Here is a 13,156-nt window from a genome sequence, read left to right on the forward strand (position 1 = left end):
CTAAGTCCTGCAGAATGGCCTTGAGGCCACCTGCCGCAGGGATTGGAGACACCTCGGAGAAGCTCCGGGTCTCCAAGTCCTGCAAAAGGGTCTCGAGGGCACCTGCCACAGGAATTAGAGACACCTCGGAGAAACTCCGGGTCTCCAAATCCTGTGGAAATGCCTCGAGGTCACCTGGAAATGAGAAAATCCTCTAAAACGCTCCGGATCAGTAAGGCACGAGTTGGCTGCGCGGGGGCTCCGCACAGCACCGCTCTGTCCCGTCCTGTCCCGTCGCCTGCTCCGAGGAGCACTGTTGACACTGTGGCCGTGTCACCAGCAGCACCTCTGTCACCGCGGGTCATAAAGGGCCCTTGGACACCCTGCCCCCTTCCATCCCACCGGCCGTGCCCAGCGTGTCACAAAGGGCCCTGGGACACAGTGCCACGTGGCCTGGGGCCTCCCCCAGCCCCGCCAACCTGCCCCACCTTGGAGGGAATCCGCTCTCTGAAGTATCTAATCTGGCTGGACCTGAACTGTAGGAACGGCTCAAGAAATGAGCAAACACTCCCCTCCTGTGCCTGCTCACGGCAGCACAAGGAGCCCCCTCGGCCGCCGACTCAGTCGCAGCAGGAAGGGCACGGGGCCTTCCACACAAGCTGGCACGGCCTCCTTGGGAGAAGTGCTGGCTGGTGGCCATCCTAAACAGGGGGGCTGACACCGAGAAGGAAGGTGTGGGCAAGGGCACCAATGCTGTTGGGAGCCCTTTGGCCAGGGCTGCACCCAAATCAGCAGCTCTGGCAAGTCCTGGCCCAAGGAGACCTGCCACTGCCCCGAGTCCTGGCAAGGGTGCTGCTCGTCTCCTGCCCCAAAGAGCTGTGCCCCTGTGTATTAGTTCATTTGAATACATGCCCGGAATAAAGACAAGTACAAGAGACATTCCAACACTACAAAAAATCTTTTATTGCAGTGAGAATAAAAAACTAGCAAAGAGAATCAAAAGCTAAAAATGAATACAAAAAGACTGCTTTATCAGTTGGCAACTATGAACAGCTTTTATTATAGCGTTAACTAGTAAAAAGGGAATTAAAGGAAAATTTAAAGGATATTAAAACAATATTACGAGTGGCTTTTAATACAATATTAACTAGTAAAATGGAATTACAAGGATATCAAAAAAGGATATAAAACAGTGGCTTTCTCAGTTGCTTCCTGTCAATAAACTGTGCTTACCCACACAGACAGGCCAGGGCTGCCAGGATCTGCAGCAGCTGGTCGGTGCCCGTGCTTAGCGGGCGTCCCCACGGAACAACACAGTCTCCATGGCAGGATGAGGATCACTCACCCCAGCAGTCCTGACACCCCATTTTAAAGGCTCTACATTACACCACATAGGGCCAGTACCCAGTATAAGGTGATGCCTGAGTGGCAGCCAAACCCCGCCTGATCATCACCTGATAGCAACAGTCTGTGCATGCCCTGCTGTAGGGCAAGGGGCCAGCGACCCCTGCCCACAGAATCTTCCTCCCATCATCATCTTTCTCACCCCTATGTATGACCTCTACCACTGTGTTTCAAGGGTAGATGTATCTGTCTTGCAATATGTAGCAAAACCAAGGAAGAACTCAGCTCTGATAATAGGGGATATCAAGCTGACTTGCTAAAAAGCACAATGGACCTTACAATTCACTTGTGCCATGAAGTTACATTGTACCATACTCTGGCTGGGTTCACATCCTAATATGATTTCTTTCTCACGCCTCTATGCTCCATTGATCATCTAATCCAAAAGTACCCCCCTTACAGACATGAAACAGTTTAAAGTCCTGTAGATGTAGAGATGAAAAAGTCATATCTAAAATGTAGTGCTAGCTTGTTCCTAAGCATTTCCAAAATTCCTTCCCGTCAGGTGCCAGGATGGGTGGGCAGGAGGTGACTTGCTGTATTCAGACCATTCTTGTACGCGTGACTGCTGCTCTTTCACCCCTCTCCCCCTATTTCTGGGTTGGTTTCTAGAGCTGTTTTTGAAAGAAACACTTTTTTCAATCTCACACGTGAATATTTTTAAAGAAATAAAAGACACAAAAATCTAGTAAAACCAACATTTAACAAAATGGTGAAATCACACTCCTTTATGTACTCTGAGCACTCTGCTACTGGCAGTTTGTGTAGTTCTCCATATACTGGAAATGTAAAAAAGGATCAAGCAATTTTCTGGGTTTTCTTTATTTTCTTTTAATTTTTTTTTTCTGTCATCAAGTTGGCCGCAGGATTTGGTCCTGTCTTTGTGGAGGATGAATGCCACTGTCCTTTTATGTTTGAGTTGATATTTTATTGCTCAGGGGGGCTGTCAGTGGGAGAAGTGGTGGGAAGGAGCCTCTGGAGCTTCAGCTTCTAAAGAAGGCTGTACTTAATCAAAGAGCTGCAACTCAGGATTTCTCCCAGCCTTCCAGAACTTTTCATTTAGCCAGCTGAGAGTGCCCAGGGCACAGCCAGGTTAATGTTTAACTCTTCCAACACTGGGCTCATCCCGAGGATATCCTGTCATCCTGAGAAGAAGGAAGGGAGATGCTGTGCCTATTCCCTAGGGCTGTGCAGGGAGCAAAACCTTCAAAGCCGTGGCCCTTCTGAAGGAGTTGATCTTGTGTTATTCCTCAGTAGTCAGCACTGAAAATTCTGTATCTGAGACACTGAATGAAAAGGAGAGTTGCTGAGAGTGTTTGGGGGAGAGTGTTTATTTGGTTTGTTTTTGTGGGGGTCTTTTAGAGCCAAATGAAGGTTGGATCATGAAAATCAGTCTTGTCACAGACAAAAACTGTAAAGGCATTTAAACACTTTCAAACACTGTAACCATTTTCCTTTCTTTCACTTTCTCACCCCTTGCAAATCAGAGACAATTCCTAGAGGACAGGAGAATAAAATAAACAAAAAAAAATATTTTTTTTCTGCTCTTGAGGCCTGTGTCAGGTCTGTTTTGAATGCATTTAGATCCTAATGCTTCCATGCTCTTTTTCAAGTAGCACCAGATAAATACCTATGAACTACTGAGATGAGAGTGATCATTCTTACTTCACAAAATGTCTCTTTTTTTTTTTTTCCTATCATTTGTCCCTTTTGTGTTACCTACCATGGAGTGACTATATTTTTGTTCTAAGCTAATTCACTGCTGCTGTTTTGGGTACAACTAATGTCAAGCAGCAAACCTGTAACATGCCAGAAACAGGCTACAGTGTGTTGAAGACACAGCTTATGTTTGATGGTGTGTAAATACAGAGAGTTAGTTGGGTTTATCTGATAGCCTGGCAGAAGGAGAGAGGAGCAGGACAAACTGTTTTCAGTAACTGTGCTGTTCAGACACCTGATAAGACTGAGAGTGCTTTGGAACTACTGATATGCTTTGAATAAGAAAAGAATAATCAGGTCCATTGGCACTGGCTTATCAGGAAGGAAGTAAAATGCCAGCACTTTTACATGAGCAAAAGGAAATGTTTTAGACAATTTGGGCCATTTTTCCATTGACATTAAATAGCAGGGTGCTTTTGAGTGTGCTGTGATGAGTGGAAGGATTTATTACCTTGACAGAATTACAGGTAAATGTGTTCAGAGAGGAGTCCTCAGCAACAAGAACAGCTCTTTGGATAAGTGGCCACATCTATTTCTGCTTTTGGTAGAGATTCAGGAATTCTCTCCTTTCTTTCTCCGGGAAGTGCAGTGGCTCACTTACAATGTGCAGTTTTTCAGAGTGTAACACACTTGTGCATTTTGTAATATCCTGGCAGCATGTTTGATATTGGGGGTGTAACATGCTGTTCATAAAATAATGCTGGATCATTGACTGGTGTGTCCTCTGCCTTCAGTCCCTGGGTATTTTCATGTTCAAAAAGAATATATCTCAGCCTGTGCTGGGAAGGGAAGGTGTGATTCACCATTAACTTACCCCAGCAGGCATGAAACATGCTCAGATGCACTATTATCTTCTCAAAGTTGACTGATTTTTATTTCTGTACCTTTTCAAAATTTATTTCTAGGTTCTTTCACATGCTTACAATTAATTTTGGGATATTCAAATTCAATGAATGGTAGTGCACGAACACATTTGATTGATTTTGGATTCTAATTGATTCCTGTCAATGAGATCCCTGTGACACTCTGAAATCAATGATAGGTGATTCAACCAAGCACCACTGTTCTGTACATTAGGTAGCAGTCGGGAATTTAGGAACTAAATGTTCACAAGGTATAAATGGAGAAAATGTTTAGATTTCAATAGCCCTTTGTTTGGCATTTATTCACCCAAATATGTTTCTTGGGAAAGTTAGTTTTCCAAAGGGCAGGCTTTCAGTAAAAGAAAGGTCATTGAATTAAGGTTTATTAAATTTTAGCTAAAAACAACAGGCTCTATTTGGGTGTAAAATAATTTAAGTATTTCCTGCAGGCAACCTTCATGCTTTAGAGCTGTTGCTCAAAGGTTTCATTCTTCTCTGAAGATGTCAACTGTAAATATAAAAATGCCTCACTGAAAATGTAATGGTTCAAAGATTCTAACTGAAATAAAAATTCCTACCTGGGGAAAGCACTATAATCAAAATAAAGTGCTCTTAACTTTTTTTTCCTGTGGAGGCTACACTTGAAAAGAGTGCTTCAAGGCAGCAGGGTTGGTAGGGAATGTGAATTTTTATTAATTTATTTATCTACTCTCCCCCACAGATGATGATAGTCTAGCTTTGGAATCAGGAATACACTTCAGCCACTAATACAAGGCAATATGTGAGCTGCTGCCGCTTCCAAAATGCAGTATCCTGGCATTTCAGTCAACTTTATAATCTGGCCAAAACCCACTTGGCAATATTAAAATCTAGCTTCTGAAGCACTTTTATTTCTGAAAGCTTTTGATGTCTTTTTATATCTCTTTAGCATATATTAAATTTCTTGGGAGCAGTGGTCAGGATGTACACTTGATGGATGACTGGAGTGGGGAGTCTCCCCCCACCCCCCACTTTTTTTTTCCTCCCCTTTAATTTTAAAAAGAGGTGTGATAATTGTGCATTAGGTAAGGCTGGAACATGAATCCTGCAGATGCAACTGTTTGACAACATTAAGGTGGGGGGTTTGTACCATTGGTAGGTAAGTTAGCAGAGATTTTCCAAGCTGAGAAGGACAGCCTGCTGCCAAGCTCTGGCATCTGTCTTAAGAAACCTTTTGCTTCAAGGATGCCCTGAGGGAAATGAGGACTGGATGCTTTTCTGAAGGCACAAAGGGCCTGTTTTGTCTTCCATAGCATTCAGAATGGGACTCCTTGTTCCAGTCTGCCTGCTCAGGGTTTTGTGGTGCTGGGTCAGAGTTTTCATGTGTTTTTTCTCCTGGGATAAAGTTGTGTACAGTGAATACTGATTATTCATCCCATGTCTAGTTCACTGTCTACATCCTGAATTTGACCCAGAGCCTGTGTAAATGAGGAATGCATTGAAACAAAGTCAAGGATCCTTCAGTGACTTGTTTTTGTGAGTTCAATCTTCTGAGACCTCTGATGAGTCTGGCAGGGCAGTGCCTGTGTGCAGAGGGGCAGGGAAAGAGAGTCCCAGCACAGCAGCAGTGCCAGGGAGCAGCAGCATTTGGCCTGTTGAGAGCTGCTCTTTTTCTCCTGCCACCCTCCCCTTCTGGGCCTCGGCTGAGGCCTCAGTGCTCTGGCCCTTGGTCCCTGGGCTGGGCTGGGTCAGTCCTGTGGCCATGGCACTGCTGGCATGAGCTGGGCTCCACTGCACTCTTTCCACCACACAAGGGGCTCCATTTGCTCCGGGCACAGCCTGAAGCCTCAGCTCTTCTTCTCCAGGGCTCTCAAGAAGAAGCCCAAGGACCAGACTCTCCAGAGGGTCCTTGCCTTGCTGGTTTCTCCCTGGAGTCCGTGTGCTGCCCTCAGGGTCCCACTGTGGGGGCTGGAGGGGCTGAGGCTGCTCCAGCTGGTGCTGGTGGTGGCCAGTGCCCCTGGAGATGGCAAATGGGGCCTGAGGAGCCCGGGGCCGATTCTCTGCTGCTGTGCTGGGGAGCGGGGCTGGCCCTGGGGCTGCAGGAGCTGCCTGAGCTGAGGATGTGCTGAGCATTGCAGACCCAGAGGGCCTGTCCCTGAGCTCCATGGCCTCCATGTCCTGCTGCAGGGCCAGCCCTGAGTGTGCTGCTCTGCTGGGCTGGGGCAGGGGCAGGGAGATGGGGGGACCAGGGAGGGGCTGGACTGGGCAGTGCCAGGGAGGGGAAAACCCCAATGTGGAGCTGAAGGGTGTGAGTGGGCAGGGTGGGGGCTCTGCCCCACCTAGGGCACCTCTGGAGTCAGAATTTCCTTTGGCAGCACAACTTAGACAAGATAGTTTTCCAGAGTTGGCTTTTCTCCCTCTTTCCCAAGGTTTTCTCTTTTGTTTTCTCATCCCCTGAGGAGAAAAGGGGGAAGGGAAGCACATGTTGATCCCTGCTTTTATCTGTATACAAAAGGGAGCTGGGGCGGGGGAAACAAAGCGATTTCTCTCTCTATTCTCTCTCTTTTATCCCATTCCCGCCTCCCTCGCCACACCCCGGGCGACTGTTTCACCGCCGCCCCTCCTCGCCCGTCCTGCGGGGCAGCTCTTTTAGCTCCGGGGCGGCGGAGACTCCCCCGGCGCGGCCCTTTGGTTTCCCTTGGTTTATTCTCCGGAGCTGATTCCGTTCCGAGCTCGCCCCCCCTCTCTGGCGACCCCCGCCAGGGCCCGTCCCGGGGCGGCTCCTTCAGTGCCACGGGCGGCGGGGACCCCTCGGGGCGGCTCCCCCAGGGCCCCGCCCGCCGCCGCCGCTCCCCGGGGCCCTCCCCGCTTCCTGCCGGGATCGGACACCGCCGGCGGCCCCGGCCCTGCCGGGCTCCATCAGCCTGAGCAATTGCTGCCAAGGAGGGGCCGGGGGCTTCCTCTTGGCCTTCGTCTCCCTGGCGCTGGGGCTCGGCTTCTACCTGCGCCAGAAGGTGAGGGGGGTCCCAGGGGGTCGTGTGTCCCCCCAGAGCGTCTGTGCCCCCCCGGGGACCCCCCACCCCGCTGTCACCCCCTTTTCTCTCCCCACAGAGCTCCTGAGCCGGCGGCGGCCGCAGTCCCTCCCCGGGGCCTCGGGCCCAGCCTGGACCCCTCCTGTCCCTGTGAGGATTTTGGGGGGGTCGTGTGTCCCCCCCTCCCCTGCTGCCACTCCTGATCCCAGGAAAGCTTCCCAGTTCTCCCCAGTCCCGGTTATTGGGGGGCAGTGGGGAAGGGGCTTGGGGGAATCCCAAGGGGTGGAGCCGAGTTTGGGGGGGGCAGAACAGGCCCCGGGATGGATCGGGAATGGGGACCCCCCTGTGTTCCCCCCTGTCAGCCCGCTCAGGGGGGGCTCTGGGAGGGAACTAACCCCTCAATAAGGCACCCAGCACACTTAGAAAGGTGCTGGGAACCCCCTAAACCTCCACACAGGCTCTGCAGGACTGCCTAAACATACTCAAAGCCCACCCAGGACCCCCCCCAACCCCTTCTCTGGGGGGACTTCTCTGGGCACTGGTGGTGCTGGGAGCCCTCCTGGCTGTGGGCGAGGAGCTCTCGTGTGAGTGGGGGGTGGGAAGGGGGCGGTCAGTGGGAAAAGGGGGGTCAGAGGGGACAGAAGTGGTGGTGGAACCCCAAACTGAGTGGGAGGGGAGTGGGACCTCCCAAAAGTGGGGGGAGGAGGGGCACTGAGGATGCCCTCTGGAGCCCTGTCAGAGCCCTGACACTTCTGGGGTGACTCCAGGAACAGCCTTCACTGGCCCAGGGACATTCATCTCCCCAGCCTCACACACATCCCCTGCAAATGGCCCTGTCTCCTCCATCACCCTCCTCTGCCTTTCTGGCCTGGCCCTTTCATTCCACACCAGCAAAGCAGCCTGGGCACCATCTCACCTGGGCACTCAGAGGGCTTCTGTGAGCAGGAGGGGCAGATTTCTCTGGAAGGTGCATTTGTCCCCTGTCCCGTGGCACAGGGGAAAGCTCAGAGGATGAATATACTCCCAGGCACACACATCCTGGGAGTGCTTTTTCAAGACAAAAATAGGGAGAGGAAGAAGAAAAGAGGCAAAATTAGAGAGATGAAAGGTGCCCCAAAAATCAGCAGCTTCCTCTGAGCCAGGTTTCCATAATTGACTCACTGGTGGGATATTTACTTTGATAAGTAGCTGCACAAAACTATTCATGTAGACAATGAAAGAATCAGCTTAATATATTATATAGAAGGTGTTGTCAATGAAAACAAGTGGAGAAACATTGTTGAAATTAAAAAAAAAAAAAAAAGAAAATAAAGGTCTGGCAATGCTGACCAGGAAGCCTTCAGCAATTATCAAGAGTCCTGTTCTGCAGAGGTTTCAAGTGTCTCCTAAATTCCACACTCGTGGCTTCAGGCCATGACTTGCCAGAGCAGTCCCAGAGCTGGCCACTGCCCAGAGATGCCCTGGGGCAGCTCCAGTGCCCAAGTGGGACAAGTGGCCCAGGGTGTGTGGGAGCCCTTTGGAGCAGGAGCTGGTGGGCAGGAAGGGCCCATCTGGGGAGGGTCAGGGAATCCCCCCCTGCAGCCCTGCTGCCCAGGCTGAGGAGGGTCCTCTCCAGCCCACAGCCCATCGTGTGCCCTTGGGGGCTGCGCTGCCGGGGCTGTTCCCGGGCACTGACTGGGGAATCTCCCGGGGTGCCCCGCGCGAGGCGGGGGCGGGGCGGAGGGCGGGCAGGGGGCGTGGCCGCGCGCTGATTGGCTGCGGCGGGGGTGTCTCCACCCGCAGCGCGCGAAGGGCGCCATCTTTGGCGCGTGGGGGATTCGGGGGCGGCGGCCCCGGGAAAAGCTGCGCTTGGGTGTGTGAGCTGGGGGGGTCTGCGGGGGGAGCGGGGTCTGGGGATCCCCTCGGGGGCTGCGGGGAGCGCGGCTGGGGGTGGAAAGGCTGGAGGGCTCGGGAGGGTTTAGCAGAGGAGTTCAGGGGTTCCCGAGGAGATTTTGAGGGGTCCCTGCGGGGGTTCAGTGTCCTGAGGGGACTCGAGGGGGGAGGTTGAAGGTCGCTGAAGGGGTTTGGGAGTCTCTCAGGGAGTTTTGGTTTCTGAGGAGATTGGGGTGTCACAGGTGGGCTTGGGGGATCTCTGAGGGGGTTTGGGGGTCCTGGGTGGGTTTTGCGGGGACGTTTGCAGCAGTTTTTGTGGTCTCTAGGTGGTTCCAGACGGCTTTGAGTCTCCCTTAGAGGGACTGGGGGGATCCCTGAATGGGCTTGGGGGGTCCCAGGTGCATTTTGCGGTTCACTGAGAGGGTTTAGGGGGTTCGGGGGGGGGGGGGGTGAGGTCTCTTAGGGGAGTTGGGGGGTCCTTGAGGAGGTTTCGATGGGTCCTGGGGTTGATCTATGAGGGGATTTTGGGGGTTTTGAGAGGATTTTGCGGAGTCCCCTAAAGCCCAGCAGTGCGTTCAGGGGGTCCCCCAGCCCCCAGGGGAGGGGTCCTAGGGATGCCCTCCAAAATCTTGGGGGGAGATATAATACAACCGGGTAAAGGGATCCCAGTGCCCCCAGTATATCCCAATAACCTCCCAGTGACCCTCAGGATGGCCCAGTAACCCCCCAGTGACCACCCAATGTATCTCAGTGAGCACCCAGTAACCCCCAGTATGGCCCAGTAACCTCCCAGTGTCCCCCCCGTGTGTCCTGGTATCCCCCAGTAACTCCCCAGTTCTCTGCCAGTGACCCCCAGTGTGCCCCAGTTCCCCCCCAGTCCCTCCCAGTGCCCTCCCAGTGTCCCTCAGTAGCCCCCCAGTCCCTCCCAGTGCCCCCTGGTTCCCCCCAGTGTGTCCCAGTATCCCCCAGTAATCACCCAGTGCCCCACAAAGCCTCCCAACTGTCCCCAGTGTGTCCCCAGATGCCCTTGGTCTTTCTGTGAGTGTGGCGGGGAGGGGGGATGATTTTGGTGTCAGAGGATCCAGGGAGGTCTCCTGGGGTGAGATGGAAGTTTGGGGACATCAGAGTTGAGGTTTGGGGACAGTGGGGTGGGGTATGGGGACAGTGGAATTGGGGGAATTATGGCCATGGAGAGGCCCTGGGGACATGGGAGACACCAGGGGGGTCTCAGGGTGTTAAGGGGGGAATTAGGGACACCAAGAAAGTATTGGGAACCCCAGGGGAGTATCAGGACTCACCTGCTCGTGGTGCTGCTCCCCCTCTTTCCCCCTAGATATCATTAACCCCCAGAAATGTCTCCCAACCCCCATTTTCCTTTTAATCCCCTCCCCCTACAGATCCCTTTGACCTTCCAAGACCCCTTTTAACTCACTTAAATACACCCAAAGCACCCCAAAACCCCCCAAATTCCTATCCAACCCCCCCCTCCCAGATCCCCCTAAATCTCTCCCAGCCCCCCCCCTCAAATCCCTTCCAACCCACCAAAGAGGGATCACCCGGCACCCTGGGACAGGAACACAGTGGGCTGTACTGGAGGCACTGGGAGGGCACTGGGGGGGCTCAGGTGTCCCAGGACAACATGGCCCAGCTCCAGGAGAGATGTGGGGAGCAGTGAGGAGGTACTGGTCTGTCCTGGTCTGTGCCTCCAATCCCCAAAGCCCCTCCCCATCTCCCCCAGGACCCTCCTGCACCCCAAAGCTCCCCAGGCCCCTGACTTGGTCCTGCTGCCCCTTGAGCATCTGCAGCTGCTGCAGAACCAGGCATTTCATCAGCAAATGTGCAGGTGACACCAAGCTGGGGGTGTGTTGATGTGCTGGAAGGCAGGAGGGCTCTGGAGAACAGATGGTGTGAGGAGAGGCTGAGGGAGCTGGGGGTGTTGAGGCTGGAGAAGAGGAGGCTCAGGGGAGACCTCCTGACTGTCTGCAAGTCCCTGCCAGGAGGTTGGAGCCAGGTGGGGGTGGGGCTGTTGTGCTAGGAAGCAGCAGTAGGACAAGAGGGCTGGGTCTTGAGCTGTGCCAGGGGAGGTTTAGGTTGGATATTAGGAAGCAATTTTTTGGTGAGAGAGTAATCAGGCCTTGGAATGGTCTGGGCAGGGAGGGGGTGGAGTCAGTGTCCCTGGAGGTGTTGAAGGTGAGAGTGGATGTGGCATCAGTGCCATGGTCTGGGAAGCACGGCGGGGTTGGATCCAGGGTTGGACTTGATGATCTTGGAGGTCTTTTCCAACGTGGCTGATTCTGTGATTCTCTGATTCCCATTCCTATGGCAGCACATGCTTGAGGCTCTATCCCCAGGGTGATAGAGATGTCTGTCCATATCTATCTCCAAGGTTAGTCTGTAAATGTGTGGTGTTAGAAAAGCAGGCTGAGTTGTAGGCTGATTGTAGAAGGAGAAAGAAGCCCAGAGGCCAGTGCAGGCAGGCAGCCCTCAGCTTGCACCTGATGTCCCCTCCCTGCAGGTTCCTGTCCTTGAGCCCAGGCCCTGAGGTGAGGCTGAGAAGTGGCGCGGAGGTGAGCCCAGAGCTGTCCCTGAGGTGAGCCTGAGAATAAGTGCAAGGCAGAGGTGCTGCTGAGGAAGGAGAGCCCCGTGGTGGGAAGAGAGGCAAAGCTGTGAGTGCCCATCCCCGAGCAGGTGCTGTGTCCATCCCCTGTGTGCCAGGTGAGCTGGGGCTTTGCTGCAGAGCTGCGGGCGCTGATTTGAGCGTCTGCAAGTGCTGAGATGGTGGGCACCCAGGAACACAAACTGTGCCTGGCCACGGAGCCTGCAAGGAGGAGCAGAGACAGCGGTGTCAGTGTGGGGGTCCAGGTTGTCCCTGTGCCTTCCCCTGCAGGCCCTGGCTGTCCCTGCTGGGCCCCTGTCCATCCCCATCAGGTCCCTGCCCGTCCCCCCGGGCTGAGCTCCCCCCAGGAAGTGCCGTGGAGCTGAAGCTGCTGCCATCCCCCCCCTGCAGCCGCTGCCCCAGCCAAGAGAGCAGCAAAGGCAGGGCCAGGAGCAGAGGCAGCAGCAGGAGAGCCCTGGGGGGCCGGGAAGGTCTTGTGTGGGTCAGGAAAGAGGCGCTGGGCACGAGGCCGGGGCTGTGCTGAGCAGGCCCAGCCCTCACATCCCCCCAGCCAACGCCGGCTGCCCGGGGGGCTTGGGAGGGACCCCCAGCCTGTGTGCCCCACACTGAGCTGGCAGAGAGAGAGCCAAGGGACAGGGCCACGGGCAGGGCCACGGGTGAGGGACAGGCAGGGCCATTGCAGGGCCACGGTGAGGGCACAGCCTGTGGCAGCAGAGCTGCCCAGGGCCGGGGGCAGCCGGGGGTGTTGGTACCAGGCACTGGTAGGGCCAAGCAGAGCACAAGGCCTCTTGCAGACCCCTGGAGCAGCCTCCCACTTGCCAGCCCCGCCCTGGTGTGGTGACATTGTCCCCTCCCTACAGGACACTTTCTCTGAAATCTTTGTGGGCGCCTTTTGTGTCTATTCCTTGTTGCTGATTCCTGCTGGGGACCTGAGGGAGCCTCTGCAATCCCATCCATGGGGCACAATCTCCTCTCCAGAGCTTGACTCACTGCTGACTTTGCAGGGAAATCTGTGCTGGCAGCCCGAGTATGTCATGACCCCCTACGCTTCACCCAGCATATTTGGGACAAGTTCCCCCTTCCCGGGCACCTGTGGGATGGGGGGGTGATTGTTCTCCTCCTGTTGCTGTTTTGCTCCACCCATGGGGGCTCTTGGGGGTGGGCAGGAGGTGTTTTTTGGGGGTGCCGGGCTGGGTTGGTGGCAGAGCCCCGGCGGTGGGCGGGGGGATGTGGGTCCCCCCCCATGGTGGGGGTTGGTGTTGCTGGGTCAGGCCCCGCCGGCTCCATTGTCAGCCCGGTGCCGGCGGGGGGGACACAGCGGGTTTGGGGCCCCCGGGAGTGCCGGGGGTGGGTGTGGAGCCCGGGAGCTGCTGAGTGTGGAGGGCGGAGCGGAGCGATGCCGGAGCTGGGGGACCCCTGGCAGCCTGGAGGGGGGAGCATGGAGAGGGAGGAGCCCCGGGACCCCCGTGAGCCTGAAATGGGGAGCGTGGAGAAGGGGAAGCCTGGACAGTGGGGACCCCTGGGATCCCTGGGACAACAAAGTGGAGAACCTGGAGAAGGGGAATGTCTGGGAACTTGGCATCCTGAAAGCGAGAGTCAGAGGAGAAGGGAGCCTTGGGACCCCCAACACTCCCAGCATCCCTGAGAGGGACCCCCAGCATCTCAGAAAGGGAAGCTGTTCCCAACCCCAG

General features: G+C 54.5%; 2 pseudogenes; one reads left to right on the plus strand and one right to left on the minus strand.

The window, feature by feature from the left end:
- The window catches only part of LOC135405243 (zinc finger protein 850-like), a 419,536-nt pseudogene that overhangs the window by 135,808 nt on the left and 270,572 nt on the right, over window positions 1–13,156 (minus strand).
- The window catches only part of LOC135405265 (zinc finger protein ZFP2-like), a 95,679-nt pseudogene that overhangs the window by 80,939 nt on the left and 1,584 nt on the right, over window positions 1–13,156 (plus strand).

This window comes from Pseudopipra pipra, chromosome W (genome assembly GCF_036250125.1).
Source record: "Pseudopipra pipra isolate bDixPip1 chromosome W, bDixPip1.hap1, whole genome shotgun sequence".
Classification (NCBI taxonomy): Eukaryota; Metazoa; Chordata; class Aves; order Passeriformes; family Pipridae; genus Pseudopipra; species Pseudopipra pipra.